Here is a 21,037-nt window from a genome sequence, read left to right on the forward strand (position 1 = left end):
GCAATACGTAACGTTTTGAAAATATATATGTTTTTTTCCATATTTGTTAAAACTATCAGTATGAGACAGATAATCTGTGAAAATAAAAAATCGAGGTCCTCTGCCTTCTCCCAGTGCTGCCAGCGTTAATTACAAAAATACACAGTTTGGTCAGCAATAATCAATCAGAGGTAGGAGGAGGGTCTTAGCGGTCAGTCATGCTTGTGTATACCTTGCTATACCCATCCCATTGTACTCTGCTACACTACAGGCTCTTCCCGATTGCAGAACCTGCTGTGAATCCAAAGGCTAGTTAGCATGGCAACCAATGATGGTGGAAAAACAGTTTTTCATTAGCGGTAAGTTGTTTCTCCACCATTAGTAGATTTAGCAGCGAATGCATGAGCATAATAGACAGCGCTAAAACCTTCCTCTGACCAGGAGTGGTGTATTTCAGGCTTTAAGCATTACAGAAACATTTTTAGCAGTGGACTCTCTATCTAAAGCTAACATTTTAGTTTGTTTATGCTCAGTCTTTGATGATGACCCACTCTGTTCTGAATGGTCACCTGAGTGGTCATAAGAGGCAGCTTCTCATTCTTTGCTTGATATGTGCCAAACTAACCAGTGGAGACAGAGTAAGTGGGGAAGGTTAATGTTAAGGTTACCGGAGTCTGGACTACACTAAAGGTTTCCAAGAAAGTATGCTCTATTCAGAAGAGATGCTGGCTTTGTAAATCTGGAGACTCTTCATGTAGAAAAAAACGCTACAGCATATAAAAAAAAAATTGAATTCAGATTTAAATGTCAATGATTTATATGTCGCTCTACAGTACATCTTTAATTCAATTCAGAAATACGTAATTATTCCCAGAGGAAATTATATATCTTTATGCACATAAGTGCATATTTGTCTTGCATTCTTTGCTGTTTTATTGCTTTTACATCGAAGAATCCTAGAGCCTACAAAGATTGTCATTAAAAACACTGCATTGTTAAATTAAAGCTCAATATTTCTCCCCAATGATGCTCTTGCTCTCTCCTCTGGTCTCCTCTCCGTCATTGCTGCGCTAGTCAAGGGAAGCGGCGTGGGGCTTAGAGGTGCTGGATAAACATTAGATCTGCAAAGTGCTTTTTCCCCCCAGTCTGTGTACCTGGGTAATAGATGCAGTAATGGAGTTTGTTCAGGCTAAGGTAATCCTAGAGTTGTAAGCGCAGCATCTGATGCTGTTTCTCTCTTCTGATGTCCTGTTCCACAGCAGGCACTGATGCTGTTGCAGCTGTCACTGTTACTGATCCACACAAGCCATTCTGGAGCAAAGCAAAAGAGTGCATTTTATTGTGCAAAAGTGTATTGCCTGATGGAAGTATTGGGTGCAAAAGCAAGCATGTCTGAGCAAGTACATGTGTGTGAGTGCCTTTGTAGTTTAAGCGAGGAAAGGATGCAACGATATATCGCTGTTTGGATGTTATAAGTCACCTTTGGGAGGAGGGATAAGAACAAGGCTGGGGGCTAAGAATGAATTTACGGGGTCCAATCTCCTAGAAACAATTTCTTTATGTGGGTTACACACATTTAGAGTGGCTACTCGTCTCTGATGGGCCTCAACTGACCACAAACAGCTTCTGGTGATGGCCAATGAAATACAGCGCAACCTTTTATGGGACATGCTTTTTATTTCTTTCTCTTTATCCCTTGTGGACTTGCTTGTCTGCTTCTTTTCCATTATGTCAAGGTCTTTCATTTCTGTTTCATTTTCACTCAACTCCATTTCTCTTTTAATTAAGCAGAGGTTAATATATTTAGGTGGCCAAAGAGAAATGTCTCTTTTTATAGGACACAAGGTGCAGTTATTGTAGCCTGGTAAAAACCAGCCCCTTGTTGTATACTTTGCTATCGGCTGTTGAGAAATGATTGCTTCCTGGAGGCGTGGACTGTGTTAAGGTGTTACATGTTACCCAACCCCTAAAATTTGGCCAGGAAGTTCGTAATCCGACAGTTCAACGCTTTAACGCCTACCGAGAATTGTGTGCGCTGAAAACAACGTGGGGAGTAGAGCCACAACCTCTTAGCTAGCAATCAAACAACTTAAGCATTCTTCCTATTCTGACTTTCTATTCTAAGTGCTCAATATTTGGAAGGGTGACAAACATGTTTGCTTCCTTTGCAGCAATTGCCAAACTACTGCCACGGCAGAATACAATTCTAAAACAGTGGAGAAAATCAACATCTTGGTTCACAACTCCTCCTTCTCTTTGCTGATTCACCCGGTTGAAATTCAACCATAGAAACTGAGCTCTGGTTGTCCCAGACAGACCACTGAAAGGAGATGAGAACAGAGTGGAATTGCGTAGGAAAGCAATCGCCAGGCTACAGTTATCTACTTCTGTTTGGTCTTTTTCACGCTGTCTTCTCTTTTAATATATTCCCCTCTTTTTGTTGTCTTTCTTTGCAGTGGAGCCTTGACATTACTCTTAAGGCCCAAAAGGCTTATTGGAAGAAAAGATGGATAAAGGAAAGAGCAGGGGAAATGCTGCAAAGGGAGTTGTATCTGTGTGTGTGTGAGAGAGAGAGAGAGAGTTAAAGGTACACAGAAAGATATAAAGCAGTGAAATACATATATCAATATCTTTCAAAAGATTAAATACCACATCATTTTGTTAATATATTTCTTAAAGCTTCATGCAGAATGCATAAGCAGTGTGTAAACAACTTCTTTTCAAATGTCCATATGAAGATTTTGAACCAAGGGAGAGGAATGATGATGATATATCCAACTCAAAAAATAATATATTACACGACTTTGGGTTTACAAGACAAAATTTTTAAAAAGAAAGAAAACTAACAAATATGTAACATTTTTTGTTTGTTTGTTTGCTTGTTTGGACAAAGAAAAAACATATAGATTGCTAACTGTGTCTTAACGACTCTGTTATCTGAATGGAATAACTAAATCCAGGTTTGACAAAGCCATGTTTTTCAGTTTCTATGCTTTTCTGATTCTAAGGTGGTCCTGACTCTAAATTATTACTCATAATAAATTACTAATTATTATTTGAAATATTCTGTTTTTAAAACAGAATTAAGGCTACAAAAATCTCAAAACATACTTTTTAAAATCTCTGTTCAGTTTGGATTAATCCATCAAAGATTTTATCAATCCCAGCATTAAGGACGCGATGAATAAATGATGTCCAGACTCATTAAAAACTGTGAAGCAGCTTTTAGTGTTTATCAGTGTTAAGAAGCAGATGTTAGCAGATGCTAACTCATTAGCAGTTATTATCATTATCATCACTAGCAGTCATTGTGATTGTACAGTACTTAAAAAAAACATTTGTGTCTTATCTGTCACTCTGTCAGTGTTACTCTTTTTTTCTCAGTACTTAAAGTCCTACCAAAAAAACAGGTTACCAGTAGTGAAGGATTCTTCAGTGCTTTTTGTATTTTCCCAACCAACACTTGCAGACTCTTGTAACACTGTAATTACATCAAAATCTCAAAAATACAGGGTATAAATTTATCTTCATATCCAGAGCCTATAGTGGATAACACTCTTTTTGTTAAGTGCAGCCGATAAAGTGTCAGGATCTGTGTTTTTCTGTGTTTATTTAGAGTTTTCTGTGTCCTTAAGTCTCTTCGTTGTCCTGTCCTCCCCTTGATTGTTCCCTGGTGTGTCTCGTTTCTGTGATTACCCTCCCGTGTATTTAACTCCACCTGTGTTCCTTGTTCCTCGTCGGGTCCTCGTCAATGTCTAGTCTGTTCGTCGTCGGTGTGTCTCTGTGCGAGCTGCCGTGTTACTGGACTTATTTATTATTAAATCATCATAATTCATCTAACCTGGGTCCGCTGCCTCTGCCTCACCACCAACACCACCCGCACTTCATGACATAAAGTAACTTCATGAGACAAACTATGCTTTCACTACAAATTTCCAATTGAATGCCTAGAAAAATGAAAACAACCAGGATTTTTCCAGTGCCCAATCTGAGCCCAGGAATCAATCAGCAAGCTTCAAGTTGTAAAAGACATGCATTTTTTTTATTACTTCTTATAAATAACCAATGGCACTGTGTAATATGTCAAGCAGTTTTCCTCTTCTGAAGTGGTATTTACTGCATGTAAATAAAATGGTATTATTAGAGTGGTATTACTGTTGCCTTTTAACAGGAAAGTCCTGCGGTCTTTTTGAGTTTTTATGTTCTCCCAATGCATGTCTGAGTTCTCCTCAGGTACTCTGGCTTCCCACCACAGTTCAAAAACATAACTGTTGGGTCAATTGGTCTCTGTATATTGTCTTTAGGTATGAGTCTGTCTGTGTGTGTGGTTGTTAGTCTTTTACGTCTTTGTGTTGTCATGTGATGAACCAGTGACATGTCCAGGGTTTACCTCTCGCCCAATGGCAGCTAGAGATATACACCAGCACCCCCAATGACCCAGCAAAGAAGAAGTGGATATAGAAAATGTATGTACCAGAAGTACTAGAAGCAGTTTTTTACCTTAACAAAAACGTAAGATTTGAAAGAGCTTGTTTTTAGCAATGTTGCAGATCCTGTTTACATCTAGTTTTATATTTGTCTTGAATGGTAATAAGTGGACAGATCCGAGTGGGTCACTTTACACCTGGCACTGAAATGCATCTCCACGTGCTTCTCCAGTGACCACATGAGATTGGAGCTACTTCCCCACTCTCTATGCAAATAAACAGATATGCTACTGTAAGTCACCCACTTCCAGTCCAATCCCAGACGGCATTCAGTGATGCCTTCTATTTTACTGTTAAGTTAGAGGTGAAAAGTATTTCAGATTTGTCTAAGTAAACATAGAATTTTAATAAACACTTTAGTGATTTCAAGGTAAATATGCTCCAAGGCTGGCAAGTAAATAACACAGAATCCAGAACATAATCTGTCTGTGAAATATGATAGCTAACAACAAGGATATGTAATAATAATGGTATTTGTACCAATCTTTCACAGATGGACATTACTCACAAATACATTTTGATTAAGAACATATCAGTTACAGGCAATTGCCATTTTTACCCAGAGGAGGGTGCTCATATGTGCTTATAATGTGTTTGGTAAGTACCAAAACTGATTGGTGTTTACCAAGAATGCCTGATAAAATCTGAAAGCAGTTGGATTTTCTGATGAAAGAGCAACAGCAAATCAGTGTTAGGCAAGCCTAGTGGTAATAAAAGCATGGCTAAGGCAAGTCTTTTGTATATTTAATGTAATTTCTTAAACTCTGGCCTCATCAAGTTTGCAACTTGTCATACTTTATCAATACCTGATAAGAGTTCCCCATAAGCTAAATGAACACAAGTGAACTTTTCTGTCACTATTAGCTGATGACATTCATGTCATTAATACTTATTGTAAACCATTTATTCAATGTGACTCAGTGCCTAGTGTTCTTCCCAAATATGTCCTTAATAACAACACATTTCCAAATCTTTGCAGCTAAATTAAAAATAATCCACAAATATTACTTGCAAAAATAAAATCAGTTTCCCCCCTAGAATCTTGTTTTTAATCTTGTTTCCCAATATATTTGCTCCCTTTTCAGCCTCTACCTTTTCTCATTGCAGCATTTGTCTGCCTGTGATTAATAATGCGAGCACAAAACCAGAAACTGTTTATTGAATAAGCTTGTGACACTAACAGTGTATTGTGATTTATTTTGTTGTGTGGCTGCATTAAAAATACATTTGAGCCATTTCTGAAAGCTACCAGTGAGTGGCCACATATCTCTTTTCTATAATGCATTTGAGTATCTCTCCATAAACACCCAGAAATCCAATCCAATCTTTGCAGCTGTTCCGCTTGCCACCTCCCTACTGCGTTTCCTTCCTGTCAGTCAAGTCTGAAAAGCATGTCCAAAAATTATATACAGTTTTGTTCAAGTAGCGGCTTCAAAGCACAGATGCCCTTGCTTTTGTGGCCTGAGCTGAAAATAACAAGAAGGATGTTACACAGTGTAAATTCTCATATTCTATGCCTTACAAAGGCATTCTTGCCACTTGAATTTTTCTGCATCTTGACACATTACAACCACAAAGTTTTTTTTTCAATAAATTGACAAAATGTTGCATAATCATGAAATGGCACATCAAAATCTAATGTCTACCATGTATTTGTAATTAGCCCCATTTAATCTGATATCCCTATATCAATTCAATTGCCTTCAGAACTAACCTAAGTTCTAAACAGATTTCAGATGTTTGTCACTTAGTTTCACAATAAAATTATTCTGTGAAGATTTGACATGTTTGTCAGAGAACCTTAGTGAACAAGCAGCATCATAAAGACCAAGCTACATACCAGAGAGCTCAGAGATAAAGTTGTGGAAATTTTAAAGCTAAATTATATTGTAAAACTCTCTCCTAATCATCAAACAGTCTCACAAACCGATGCTCAATCCATAACTGAAAAAAGTGGCACACCTGCAAACTTACACAAAAAAAAAGATTGCACACCTTCTCTTATTGGGTGAGCCACTAGGCTGCTAACCTTGTGGTTCTTCTCTTTGCCAAGGCTGCAAGAGCAAAAATGACATCATTCTTTTCTGGCAGCTGTGGTTTAATAGTTCTTGCAGCTTCTTCTGGACATCCCAACAGAGCTTTTTTCTAATGTGATGCCCAACAGGTACACTGTGACGGGTAAGAAATGTAAAGTGGGCGTGCTTACTACACTGACGCATGCTAGAGTCACAGGTCCCAATGATGTTTGCACAGGAAACATCATTGGGAAATGAAATTATTGTTCTCATCACCTCAAGTAAAGGAAAAAAAATCTGGTCTTGTACACGCCTCAACTTTAGGTGTTCCAGAGATCTGTCATGTAAGAATATCTGTTTCAGTCATGCACTTCACAACCCTGTACTTTACGGAGAAGTGGCAGAAAAAAAGTAATTCTAGACATAAAGGTACCACTTGCAGTTTGCCTCGAGGTTTGCAGGGTGCACTATCAAACATGTGGAAGAAAATAGTCTAATCAGATGAGAACAAAATTGAACTTAGGCTCTAGGTAGAATTCTATGTATTGAAAGAAAAACTAGCACTGCACAACATCCCCACCCAGAATGATGGGAGTGGCATCATCATGCTGTGGGGGCAAGCTGGTCATGGTTGATGGAAAGATGGATGGAAATAATTGCAGGACAGTCCTGTCCTGAAAAAAGTTAAGAGGCAGAAAAAGAATGATGAATAATTTGGATCAAAGTCTTAAATGTGTTAAAATGGCCCAGCCAAAGCTAAGGTTGTTACATCAAATCTGAATAAAGTTACTGACGTTTAGCTATACTGTGACAAAACGTGAGAATGTTCAAGAGTAGAGATCCTTAAATACATTGAATGGTAACTCAATATCTATAAGTTAAGGTGTTTCAAGAGCTTCAGATTCAGGTTTGGATATAGGAGTGTGTCGAAGAAAGACGGTGCAAATAAATGCATGACTACCCAGTCCCATCTTTTCATACAGCTCATATCTATAGAACAAATCAACTAAAGTGATAAAGAACCGAGACAGGCCGGCTCTGCCAACAAATACATAACACGTGCCCGCAGACGCCATACAGCTACCTCACCTGCGTGGCAATGAGAGTGAGTGCGCGTGCGCTCATTTGTGTGCGCGCGTGCGTCTGAGTGGGGAAGAAAGAGCGAGGGGAGCTTCCGACAGGCGCAACACCTGAAGCAACCGCAATCATTTGTCTTCTCTGTAAAATCACCACCGTCTAAATGAAGCTGATTCCAGGGCAGTAGAATTCTTCCCCCCCCCCCCCCCCCCCCCCCCCCCCCCCCCCAGCAACTCTTCCATAAAATCCCCTCCATTTATAGTCCCCTAACACGGCCAGAATAAGAAGCTTTCTATCATTTGTTAAAAAAAAAAAAATTAAAAAAAATTAGCAAAGACAACGGTATGTCTACCAATCCGTTCCATTGGTAGACATAATAGACTTAAACTGGAAAGCTGTAATGCAGTTTGTATTCATGCAGAGCAGATGTGAGGCGTTCATGACTTTTATCACGCTCACTTTCCAGGCAGTAAATAAAAAGCGCATAAAACACATCCCCTTCCCTCCCTCGGTGAAGTGCGGAGGTTACCCAGAAATCCATACCTGTTGGTGCGGTGTGGTCCTGTTCTGTTAACCCAGCAGGTGAACCTCTTTCCTCATAGCCACTCCACTATCCGAGACGCAGGAGATTCTCGCATGCCCTCTGCGCTTACACCGTGAAGCGGCTCCTTTCTGGCACAGAGCAGGAAAGTTACACCATACCATCCACGCGTCGGAATATGCGGAGATAAGGTGAATAGACAGGAAGCTCTGACCCTCCTGTCTTGAAACCAAGCCTGCTGCCCTCTGCGACCGATCCGCTGCTGAAAGAAGGATCCCTGAAAGTTCCGTTTCTCCTCTCCTCTTTTACACAAGAAAGTTCCCTAAGCCATGTTAATATGATGGAAACGCCCTAACTGGGCTTTTATTTGGCGTGGGGAATCTTCTTTTTATTCCTCGAGAAGAACGTGATGAGACCGCAGCCGGTGGCGGGACAGAGGTGCGATTGTGTCGGGGCGTCACGCAGACTGCTGATGCGCTCCTGTTTGTCCTGCCTGGAAGATGTGGAGCGTTTGCTGTAAGATGTTATAGTGGTGCACCGCCCCCTAGCGGACTGATGTGGAAACGTGTGTCCATAGAAGCAAGGCGTATGCAGCAAGCCCTAAACGATACTGTACACTAATGTGACTAGAGCCAGATGGGCTGCGCAAGGACGTGTGGGATACATGATATTATTCATCATCTGTCAGTGTATCCTGGTAGTCAGACAGAAAGAGGCATGGGCTAAAGTCGAAACACAATACAAACACACGCACACACACACACACACACACCCCAACTAATTTAGGTGCATCAGGAATGCCCCGAGGAGTTTGGATGCTGGATACAGTGGGGGTTCTTGCCCTGGGCAAGAACCTCCTTTTGCTGCCCAACACACATCAGCACACGCCCACTCAATAAAGAGCCTTCTCACTATGTAAATGATCAGATATGTCTTAAAGCCAAATACAAAAACCAATTCTCATGAATTCTAAATTCGCTTTTTTACTGTTTGTGTAAATAAAATTTAAAAAACGTTTTCTCGTTTTAGCCACAATGGCACTCATTGCTTTTGCTTTCATGTAACCATACAATAGTTTTTTGATGAAAGTTCTAACTTTAAGAGGTCTAATGCTAAGAAAACACATTTTTCAAGTAGAGAATTAAGATTTTATCATTTCCAAATAGTTCCAATTTAGAATCCTGTCTTCCGACAATAATCAAATATGTAATAAGTATGAGTGCATACTTCTAAAAAGTATGCACTCATACTTTTTAGTAAAAAAAAGCCCCCAGCTAAATACATCTCAAATTTAGCACAGAATAATTGGGTTCTAATGTTATACCAACCAAGTTCAATGTCCTACGTTAAAATTGATATTTTCCTAAGGTGCTTAGATGATGTCCATGACAGTTTAATGAAAGTATCTGGTTAATTCTACGAACATCCTGATAGGTTACAAGAGTTATATACTGTATAAGTTAAACGAAAGATTCATTCAGTGCCAGGTAACTTGCATAAAAACACTCAACATATGTTCTACGGATGCATCTGGCAAACCAATGAAACTTTCATGAGATTAGCTTTTCATTCATTCATTTCATTTTTAGGTTTCACGATAGCATCTGGTATAGTATTAATAAAAGATGGATGAAAGTATCTGGCAAGTTACCTACACATTCTGTAAAGCAATAATCAACAGCAATGAAAGTAACCTCTGTGTTCTAAATGAATATGGGCTGCATCATGAGCCCATATTCATCATCATAGAAAATTAATTTGGGGCTCATTTCTTTCGCAATGTGGAACCCCTGGATGTGCTGCCCTGGGCAGATAGCCTCGTTTCCCATATCAAAAACTGCCACTGGTTGGACTAAAGGAAAATCCTAAAGTCTGTGACCTACAGTATTAAGATGTATCTGTGATCTGTATGAGCAAGTCCCTGTCAGCTGTGAGAAGTTTATATTAATCTGATCTCAGCCTAACCGACCAACAGCAGCAGAGTGACAGATTGTCACCATGCAAACAGAAGTGCCTCCTTGTTTTCATGCGTGTGTTTCCCACTGGCTGAAATGACCCTCGCTGCCCAAAGAAGTTTACTCACAACAAATGACTTTCTCCAGACTCTGGCCACTGCAGTTCATTTGAAGAAGCAAAGCCGAACCGGGCTGTAAAGCGCGACTGCCTGTGTTGAACAGGAGAAACGGACAGACAGGAGCCGACATGAAGTCACACCGGAGAGATTCCTGTTTGTAAAGCACAGTACAAAGCACGGCTGAAGTTCCGTATGTGTTTGAGATGTAATCAAGCTGATGATGTATGGTTGCCCACACATGTGACAGAACAATTGATCCGAAGACAGGGCTGTGATTGTGCACATGTGGTCATACATCATTTCACCCAGTGAGCTAATCTGTTACTCTGACCAAGAGTGTATATCCATGGTGTCACATCTCCTTGCTGCCCTATTTCTTGAACTTTCAACGCCCTCCTCACTGCTCTCTCTTTTCTTTTCTTTTTCTTTTTTTTAACTCTTTTTGCCTTTTGATGATCTTCTCGCTGTGCTTCAAGGTTCTTCTCTTTCTCACCGAAGTTACACTGTTGTATCTCAGATAACCTGAATAACCCAACCAGGGGATTATTCTTCTGTTCTGCTCCCTGGCAGCACAGTTAAACATCAGCATGTGGACCGGGAGATAACAAACAAGCGACTCACATGCATGCGACATCCCAGAGCTGCTTGGAAGCCCTCAAAAATCATCCTAATTCACTTGGGATTGGTGGCATTTACCCACATGCAACCTTTCCCTCACATGTACTCACACACTCGAAGATGTACACCACAGTTGATGGCCTCCCAGTGACTCACAAAGGGATTTAAATGTGTGCCAATCGGAGACCTCTGTGCATTTCTGTTACAGAATAGATAGTCAATTCTCTCTGAGAGAGGCTTTGCTGATCACATGACAGCCTTGGGGCAACATGCTGTGTGCGCGCACGGAGTGGCATAAGCAAGCACGCACGCACACACACGCCGCCATGTGAACATTATAATAGAGAAGCTCAGAATAGTCCAATCAAATTCATTTGTCATACATTTCCTTCAGTCAGCTCACTAAGTCAGCTGAAATGGAGACAACTGCTACAGGACCAGGAGATAATCCGCAGAGACATGGGGATTTTACCACATGGCTCTGTGCTAATACTCATAATCATCAGAGCAATTAATTATAATAGACAGTGCATTGTTTGGCAGCTGTCAAAACCTCAGAGGGAGAAGTTTTTTTTTTTTAAAAATAACATTTCAAATAATGAAAGACTGATTTTCTATTTTTGTTCATGTCCGAAAGAAAAAATTGCTCAATGCCCACCAGTTCTTTCATAGTTGTCACAGAGCTGTTTGGTTTAAGGCTTTGCTATTTTTGTGAGCATTTACAATAACAGCAAAGTTTTGCTGTCTTTGTAATTTTTCTCAGTACAACTCTAAAAAAAAAGTACAAAGTCACCACTCCTTATCCTTATGAGTCTTTGCTCCATTGACTTGTTCTGTATGGGAATTAGAATCATGATCATTACTCTAAATTAGGTAAATTCATAACTATGTAAAAACATAATGATAATATTTTTAAAACTATGATTGCTAAAAGAAAAAAGGCTTTTGTTAGGAAACATAAATGAAATAAGAGGCAGAGTTTTTTATGTTTTTCTTTTGCCTTTTATTGTTGCTTAGTTGACTTAGTTAACACAATCAGGAAGAAAAAATATTTTATTTTCCTTTTTCAGTATTTTTCAGGTCAAGATTGTTTGGCATGTTATTCAGCTGATATATCTTATACAATTCGGGCCTAATTATTCTGAATATGCATGTACATATCATAAATGGCAAAACAATGTCATTTCATTCTGCTATTGTTCTGCAATACATTGACAATTTAGGAAAAATTAGGCAAATTTCTTAAAGAGCTCACTAACTGGACATTTTACTAAACGTTACCATGTAACTCCAAATTATATGGTAACTTCACAACAATAAGCTGACATGTCCATATACGGAGAGACATGTTGTCTCCAGGATTGCAAAAGCTCCAACATTAGCATGTGAAAGACAGCAACTGGAAGCTATTTATGTCACTATTATTGTTACTGGCTGACTTATTTATTTTCTGAGCAGTTTTTCTATCTAGTCTCCATCTCTCTTTCCAGCGACGCCTGCTGTCTTTCTCAATGTTATTCTCCTTTGCATTTACAGTTCCTTGCAAAAGTATTTAACTTTCTCACAGTACGCTTATTACAGCCTCAAACTTTAATGCATTTAATTAGGAGTTATGTAAAAAAAAAAAAATTATATATATAATAGACGACTTTAAAAATTGTTGCAGATAAAATCTGGTAAGTGTGATGTGCATATGTATCCATTTTCACTATTTAGTAGTGCATTCTGTTGTTTTCTAAAACCAAAAACTCCAAGTGTGTTCAATTTATTTTCTGCAGAAGATCAAAGAGGAATGTGCAAAAACAAAACAAAACAAAAAAAAACAAATTCAGAGCTCAAATTCTGCAACATTATATGATTATCACAAGAAATAGCAGTAGATACTTCCATCATAGATCACATAATTTGAGTTTGGTCTAAAGACAGAGCTGCCCTCAGCAGAAAACACTTTATCTCAGATAGCAGCAGGGGGCCTCCAGCTTAACTCTTTCTCTCCCCCTGCTCTGCTTGACTCATTTCACTCAAAGATGTAAAATGTTCAAACGAAGTAATTCCTTCAAAGACATGATGAGCATGAAAGGCCACTCTCCACCCTCATTCTTAATTGATGGTCTTGCATCGCAGCATGAAAGCTGCTAAGTCCTGCTCGAGACCCTCATTAGCAATAACTGCACTACAGTTAGCTCCATTAAAATTACATTACAATTTTCAGACACACCTTTCACTCCTCCGCTTTCAGCATCATTCTTTCACGTTTTACATGTCATCTGCAGAGTCAAGTCCTTTCATAAAACAATCCTCTCTCTCTTTTTTTTGTTCTTTTCAAATGTTATCTGACAACTGTGGAGAAGAATGATCATCTTCATCTGTCCTCTTCACCTGTCTTTTTTCAGAAAGCGTCATGCCACACCTCCTATCTTCCTGTGACTGTTCAAACCACAGCTATAAGTGCCTTTCTCCAGGGGAAGCCAGTCCACGTTAGCTTGTGGCCTGCAGGCAATTGTTAAGCCTTCGTCTCCAGAGCCATCTGACAGCTTGATTGACAAGATGAAAGAGACGCGATGGCAGCACCTGGCGATCATCCAGGAGGACCTCTGCAATGATGCTCTGCTTGCAGTTTTCAAACAACAGCTGCATTTTCTTGTTGTCATGTCTGCCTCTTTCACTAGTTTATGTCTACTATCTCACGGAGCTTTTTGCAGAAAACAGTTGCCGAGATCCAAATTTTTAAGATTGCTAATGTGGTGCTACATCCACTGCCCTCTGCTTTTTAAAACGCTTTCCACATTTGCATGGAAATGTTTGTTTGAGTATATGATGAACAATATACTCAGGTTCCTCAGATGAACCTTATAGAAACCAGTGGCTGGACAATTACTTTGCAAGTCATACGTAAGTTCCAAGTTTTTCCGTTCATATCTCTTGTCAAATTCTAAGTTATTGTACCAAACATGTAACCTGACTGCAAAATAACAAATTTCCAAAAATTATTTGTGCAGCTTCATTGACGTACCTGTTAGGAAGAACAAGCAGAAAGTGGACTTGAACTTCAAAACATTTGTAAAATCTGCTCTGCTGTTGATTTCCACACTAAATATCATTACAGTACAAAAACATAGAAAGATTTTTTGTCCTGCTGTTCCCATGCCTGAAGTTTGCAGCAGAGGGGATTATTTTTTTCAGATGAAAGAACTCTGGGTGCTTCCAATTTATTTCGAATGATTCTATCTTCCCAGGCTCGTCCGAACAAGCTGGGGACTGTCTTGTTTTATATCTTTCTGCTTAATCAAAAATGTTACAAAAAAATAAATCACTTTTCTTCATTAACTTTGTAAAAGTTTATAACAAGTCCAAAATTCTCAGCAATTTTCAAGTGAATACAATAGTGAGTGAAAAAAGAAAAGAAAAACAGGAGAGATGTTACATTGCTCAAAGCAACTGTACATGATTTTCAAACCAGAAATCAAAAAATGCCAAACACTTGTTCATTTAATTTTGAGCTCTCGGAATCATTCAGAAGACTCATCAGTGTATCAGTTTACACCACCTCAAGGCCTCTGTTTTTGTCTAAAAAGTAATGCAAGCAATTTCAAATATTAAATATTTATATTAAGTTTAAAATTACATTTTCATATTTTAATTTTGATTAATTCTATTGCCGCTGCCATTTCCTCAAGTTGTCTTGTTTCTGTTTTTATCCCAAAATTTATTAACAAAGCCGTAGCACAATGTGGCAACAATTAATGTGTTTCCTGCTGAGGTGACATGTAAAGGTACTTCCTGTACAAGTTCCTGCTAATATAGACCTCACTTTAACAGACGTGCTCTGGATCTGAGAGGAGAAAATAAAAAGAGGTTAACAGCACTCACTGGTACTTCTTCTGTTCTTAAAATGACACTTCATTCTGCCTCTTTGTCAGGTTGTTCACTAAAATATATGCATCGGAAGAGTAGGGACACCTTTTCAGGAACAGATTGTCCTCTTCAGAAATACACCAACATTGGGCACAGCGGTGGTGCAGGCGGGATAGAGCATGCAACCCATGTACCGAGGCCTCAGTCCTCAACATGGCCGTAACGGGATTGTAGTTTGTCATAAACTATGCAGTGGACACAGCAAATATCCTCTAAAACTACATGTTGCATTCTTTGACATTGTTTCGTACAGTCAAATTTAAAAATATATACCATTTTATTTTCACTTCAGTATTGCACACCAATTTGTTTCAACGCATATTGCTGAGCAGATGAAGCAAAGGAGTAGTCGCTTGCTGAAGTTGCGAGACATAACTGAAATTATCTATAAATGTCTTTGGTAAAAACTGGCAATCCTCTTTCCTCTGATAAAACCTAGACTATTTTAGATTCAGGTATAAGTTAACTACAAAGACAATCATAAAGAAAACACATTTTGTCAAATGAGCTGCTTTTGGAAGAAGAAGAAGATGACACCTCATGGTGATGATATCAACGGGGAGAAGAGTCAGTTATCCCGCAGGTGGAGAGAGATACGCAAGCCAGCTGGATGGCTCTCACTGTGCAACTTGAGAGGGTGCGAAAGGACTTGTTCCCGAAGCTTTTTTAAATATTCAGTGGTGAAAGCACCCAAACCAAAAAGGTATTTTAAGCAACATCCAATATTTATTTTGTAGATGTTCAAACTCAAAAGCAAGCATCTTCATCTATTTTTCTTTTGCTCGTTTTCTATTGTAGCTTGTCCACTCACCACCACTAATATGAACAGCAGGACAACAAGGTCATGTGTACATCCATCCATCCATTTTCTGCACACCCTTGTCCCTTAGAGGGGTCACCAGCTAAAGTTCCGGGCGAGAGGCGGGGTCACCCTGGACAGGTCGCCAGTCTGTCGCAGGTCATGTGTACAATCTGCTGAAATATATGCCTTGTATTGCACCAGCCGCTTCAAATCCAAAAGCCTTTTAGGAAAAATAAAACACACACACACACAAAAATCCTGGATTACTTCGTTCCACACTGCCTATTTTGGGATAGCAATATGACGGACTTCTTCTCTAAATCTTTTTTAATCCTCTCTCATTCTCTGCTTTTTTTCCATTTTTTCTCTCTTTTCTTCTCTAAATCTCATAAACAGCTTTAGTTCTTATCGGGTTGGGATCAGATAGAGGAAATAAAATGGTGGAGGAAAAAAGTTTTCCGCAGATGCGTTTGTCAAGTTTATGCTGAACTTACGTAGAGAAAGGCGAGCACTAGGAACATTGGGAAGTATTATCAATGCCCTATGAATCTATGGATCAACATACATAAACTGGATTACACAAACACAAGCAAAGATCCATGCCTTTAGCATACTGAAGCCTCACAGTTAAGTTTCTGACTCGCATGGAATGCAATAAAACTTACACTATTTCTCAAACAGAATTCTGTCGATTCTGTCCTTTTTTGTGGTGTTTTTAAAAAGCCTTTCAAACAAAGTCATTCAAATTTAAATTGTCTTCTAACTGCGATTCATCCCAGCCAAGCAATGCTGTGTGTGTCTATAGAGATGTCACTGTGGGAAAAAACAGTCACTGAACCTGCTTCAGCCCACTGCTTGAAGATACTACACTGCATTCATTCATCTGTCCTCCTCGCCCTCCCACTATCACACCCTCCCACCTGCTTCCCGACCGCCTCACTTACTCCCCCCTCCTCCCTCATGACAACACACCCTAGTGATTAATGGCAAACCTGCACTGACCACTGGCCGCACGTTTGGGAGCATTTTAAATGAGCGGCAGCAGGGGAGGATTTCCACACATTTTTTTTTCTCCTTTCCCAACAGTCTCTTTTTCTCAACCGACTTAAGCTTACTGAGGAAAATACACCGGAGGGAACCAAGATAAAAGACACTTTAGAGACAAGAGAAACAGGAAGCCCACATTCTCTGCTACTAATAGCAGTGTTTTGAAGAAAAATATGCTTCAAGCATGAGTAGGAGGTGGAAGATGAGGTCGATGGTTATAAATGTCATAATGTGGAGGAATGTGATTCTTTCTACTGAAAAGTGGCCTAGTTTTTTGTTTTTAAATCCCAAAACTTCCTGTGTTTTGACAGAAGGCATGTAGAAAATGGAGTATATTCAAACTAGTCTTGTTCAAAGTATTATCTTATGTAAAAGGCTTACACCATGAAAGATAAACACACATACACATGGGTAGATCTCAATCTGTGGCATGTGAAGGCCCTCTAGTGGTCTAGCAGGTCCTAACTTCTATTTTCAGATATTGCAGTGAAGGACTTTCCAAAGTTTTCAGCTTCTGACCCCGAAAATGAAAAACTGAACCCAACTCTTGGTTGAGCATACAAGGGTTTTAAATGCTGCAGTTCATCAGACACATTTTGTAACAGTGCAGAGTAAGCCAGTAAGAACAAAAAAGCAGTTTCCAAATGGTAATTTCATTTATCAAGGCAGGTTGGAGAGCTATTCAAAAAAGCCACTGTGAAAAAGTAATTACTCCCTGAAACTGATAGGTGCTTGTGCAGCTAAAACAACTGCAGTCATGTATTTTTTATATATTGTTGTGAAGAAATTTTGGTTCACTTTTCTTTGCAGACTTTCTTTTTAATTTAGTCACATTGGAGGGTTTTAAAGCATGAATGGCTTGTTTATGGTTATAGCACAGCATCCCAAGTGTTTTAACTGCACTTTGGCTCGGCTATTTCAAAACGTTCGTTTTGAAATAAATTCAGTTTTATTTATATAGTGCCAATTCACTAAATATAGTCTTGAGGAACTTAGCAAAAAAATATTTCAATTAAATCAGACATACATTCTAATTGATCCTAGTTAGCAAACAGTAAGGTAAGCTTAGTTAGTTATTTGAATTAGTTTAAAAAGACTTCTGAATCCAGCAGATTGCATTAAGTCATTGACTTGAAGCATTCCAAACACCTGGATGAGCGTGCATCTACAGTAAAACGATGGCATTGTGTCATCTACTTTATAGCAATCACTCATACTGATAATTCATGTAGCAGTAGTGGAAAGAAAAAAACTCCCCTTTTAACAGAAAGAAACCACCAGAAAAACCCGTCAGAGTACGAGCGGCCGTCTGCCACGACTGACTGGAGGTTTGAGAAGACAAAGCAGATGCACAAGAAGAAACAGGTGAACTGATGTACAGTAGAGTTACTGTATAGCTCATGAAAGTAAAAAGTTAATATCAGAAGAGGGAGAATGATTAGTTGATGGCAATCTACAGGAGGACATTAGAGCTTAGCCAGTCGTTGGAAATTTCTTCCTGTTAAAGGAGAATTTTTCCTTTTCCACTATGCTCGATATGAGGGATTGCTGTTGAGTAGACAACACAAACCAAGCCGTTGTCTATTGTCGCTACACGCTCTCAACAAGCTTGATAAGGATGAGTTTTTTTCTGCTTAGATAAAAACTTTTTAAACTACTGTAATTTGAATAATTGCCTGAGCTTAATACTGTATATTGTTTACTATAGACCTTACTGTCCTTTTCTTGTGGGTGTTAACTGTAGTGTTCATGTAACACCACTAAGTGTCAGCATTTCCACACAGTTCAGCTTATCGCTGATGTAAGGGTGAGCTGAGGACATCAAGAAAAGCAGCTCCTGAGTAAACTTCCTGCGGGACGTGAAGAGTGACTCAGTGGTCCACATAAGCCTCGAGCCTGTTTCCTTGTTCTCTGTGTTTACTGATCCATATAAGGGAACAGTGGAATGAGATCATAAATGCCAACTTTAGTTTCCACAAAGATTTTATTGATATTTTCATTTGCCCTGAGGGAGAAAGCAGAGCAAGACCACAGAATTACAACAAAATGAGCCTCAAGAATCAAAACGTTCAGTCATTGTGCAGTTTCTGATACAGAAAGTCCTTGTGCATCATTGGGTCATTATTCTTTCAATTAAGTCTTTATTTTAGGAATAAATTACCACAATAAGTTATGAGGGCCGCATGTCTTAACAGATATCAATACAAGAAGAATCAGGTGTTTACATCAGAATTTGCTGGGAAAATTCCAGTGCTTTTGCAGATGATAATTTTCAATAATTTTCCACAAATCCTGATTAATGTAATCAGTTTATTTGAGTGCAGGCATGCCCTAATGACATAAAGGGCTGGATCACTTTTTATTATCTGCTTTTAAACTGAAAAAATACAAGAATTCAAATCTTTTAACCACAAGACATTGTGGCCAAAAGACTCTGTCTGGCATTAGTTAGCCTCCAGTAACAATGTAAAAACAATTGTTACATACAGTATATAGTCAGGGTTAAATCTAACTAGGAGATGTCCTTTAAATTTCACATTAAAATAGCTTTCTAGGACATCCTTCTTTCACCTTGTGACACAGAAAATGTGGCACAGAAAAACTAGTCTATGCATTTGTTAATTCAAGGCTGGTACAGTACAATTCTTCGTCATCAGAAAATCTCCCCGAACATTTGCATGAAGCCTTTGCCTGATCTAAAATACTACATTGAAAGTTCTGAAGAAAATTATAAGGAGAGCCATATATTTCTGGCGTTAGCTTTTCTTCATTATTTATCTGGAAGAGAACTTATAACTCTTCTTCTAACAACTAAAGCCCCTAGCAGAACCAAATAGAAATAGAAAAAACACTAGATTTAGCACACTGTTGGCAGAGCAGGAAAGATTGTAAAAAAAAAAGATTTTTTAGCTTGTTGAAAAGCGCTCTGAGGTTTTAAATTAGCAATTACTTTAAACTTTAAATGAGAAATTCATATTTTCATGAAGAGCAAGACTCATGACACATTTAATCTGCCACATTGACATATGTTATTTTATTTTATTTTTTATTGTGTTCATAAGTTGATGAAATAACTGACAGTCAGATTTAGTCCAGTCCACAGTGAGACTGTTGTTCAAATGGAGGATTAGTAGTTTAATCTCTGGCTCAGGCATCTCTCACAAACAATTTCACTTTGAAAATATATCTCTCAAATGTGTTTTTCTAATGCATTGTCAAGCATTTAATTCTTTGTGCCAGTATTTATGAAATGACTCCAGTACCCATGAGCTTTTTCTCAAAATATATATTTGTTTATTGATGCCTTGCATACAACTGCTAATCAGACACAGGTCAGAACAAATATTATTAGGGAAACAGGTCTAAGACATTCAGCAATTCCACAAAAAAGACCACAGACTGCAGGACATCATAAGGAAGATTCAGAGATTTGCGTCATCTCTCTCGTTCATTTCATTTGCCTTTTTTTCTACAACTAACCAAATGAACTTGATCCCTTTAATGACTTTATTAGTTAATGTTGACGGTGCAGGAAAGAATGTAAAAACATCTTTTTGACTTGCTGAAAAGTCCGCAAGTGTTTCAACTTCTGCGACATATGGAGCAAAAGTTGTTTTCAAGTCTTTCAAGATGTTTAGCCGAGTATGAGGACAATTTCTAAATGATCCCTTACAATTGCTGCTCACACATACTTCACATCAGGGTGTATCCTGCAGGAGGTATGTTTTTAGAGTATGAAATATGAGGAAGAGGAGATTTTGTTGCCTGAGCTTGAGAATCCTGGGGAAAGGCAAAAACAAGCTATGAAATTTTCCTTGTTTTCTTTACATCGCATCGAAATTGCAATAGAGATATTTCATGACATTTCTTGTGTTTTATCAGCGTGTTTCTAACTACCACAACAGCAAGGAAGCCAATGAAAAACATTACAGAAAGTACCCAGTAAGGGTGTTTAATCAGAAGGAATTCATCACAAAATCTCAGCAAGAGCCAGAGCAATTTGCTGTAAATATTTGTATCCACAAATTCAATAGAACATGTCTTATGTTGCATCTAGGACTAAAAATAGTCCCTAAACATAATTTAATAGCAATAGAATTTGTTCAGTGGCAGGAGAAGTAACTCTTCTTCCTTCAGATATGGGATGTAAATTTAGGACATGTGGGTCAGAGCGACCCAATTTTCAGAGAAATTGTTCCGCAGTGTGTTGAATTTCGTAGAGAGGAATGTAAAACGATAAACTATAGTCATTTAGCACAGTTAATCTTATCTTTGCATTTACAACCACTCCACCTAGTAGGATGAGCTATTATTGGTTGAAAACAGCAAGGAGCAAGCTTATGCAACTTCTGGTCAAATTTAATTTCCTCTGCATCACTGATGGAGTCACCAAATAGTTTGTAAACATCACTGGGAGCACTATTGAAGTGACTCCTGCTGTTAATGATTTACACAGTATCCTTTGCCAATAGGACAGCTCTT

At 38.7% G+C, this 21,037-nt stretch overlaps 1 protein-coding gene across 1 annotated transcript in view; it reads right to left on the bottom strand.

Annotated features, from left to right (window-relative positions):
- The window catches only part of LOC116727698 (chemokine-like protein TAFA-2), an 87,579-nt gene extending 79,001 nt beyond the window's left edge, over positions 1 to 8,578 (bottom strand). Inside the window, exon 1 of the mRNA XM_032575302.1 lies at positions 8,102 to 8,578. The gene's annotated coding sequence lies outside the window, so the exon portion shown is untranslated. The remainder of the gene's footprint in view (positions 1 to 8,101) is intronic.
- Positions 8,579 to 21,037: the final 12,459 nt, after the last annotated feature.

This window comes from Xiphophorus hellerii, chromosome 1, assembly GCF_003331165.1.
Source record: "Xiphophorus hellerii strain 12219 chromosome 1, Xiphophorus_hellerii-4.1, whole genome shotgun sequence".
NCBI lineage: Eukaryota > Metazoa > Chordata > Actinopteri > Cyprinodontiformes > Poeciliidae > Xiphophorus > Xiphophorus hellerii.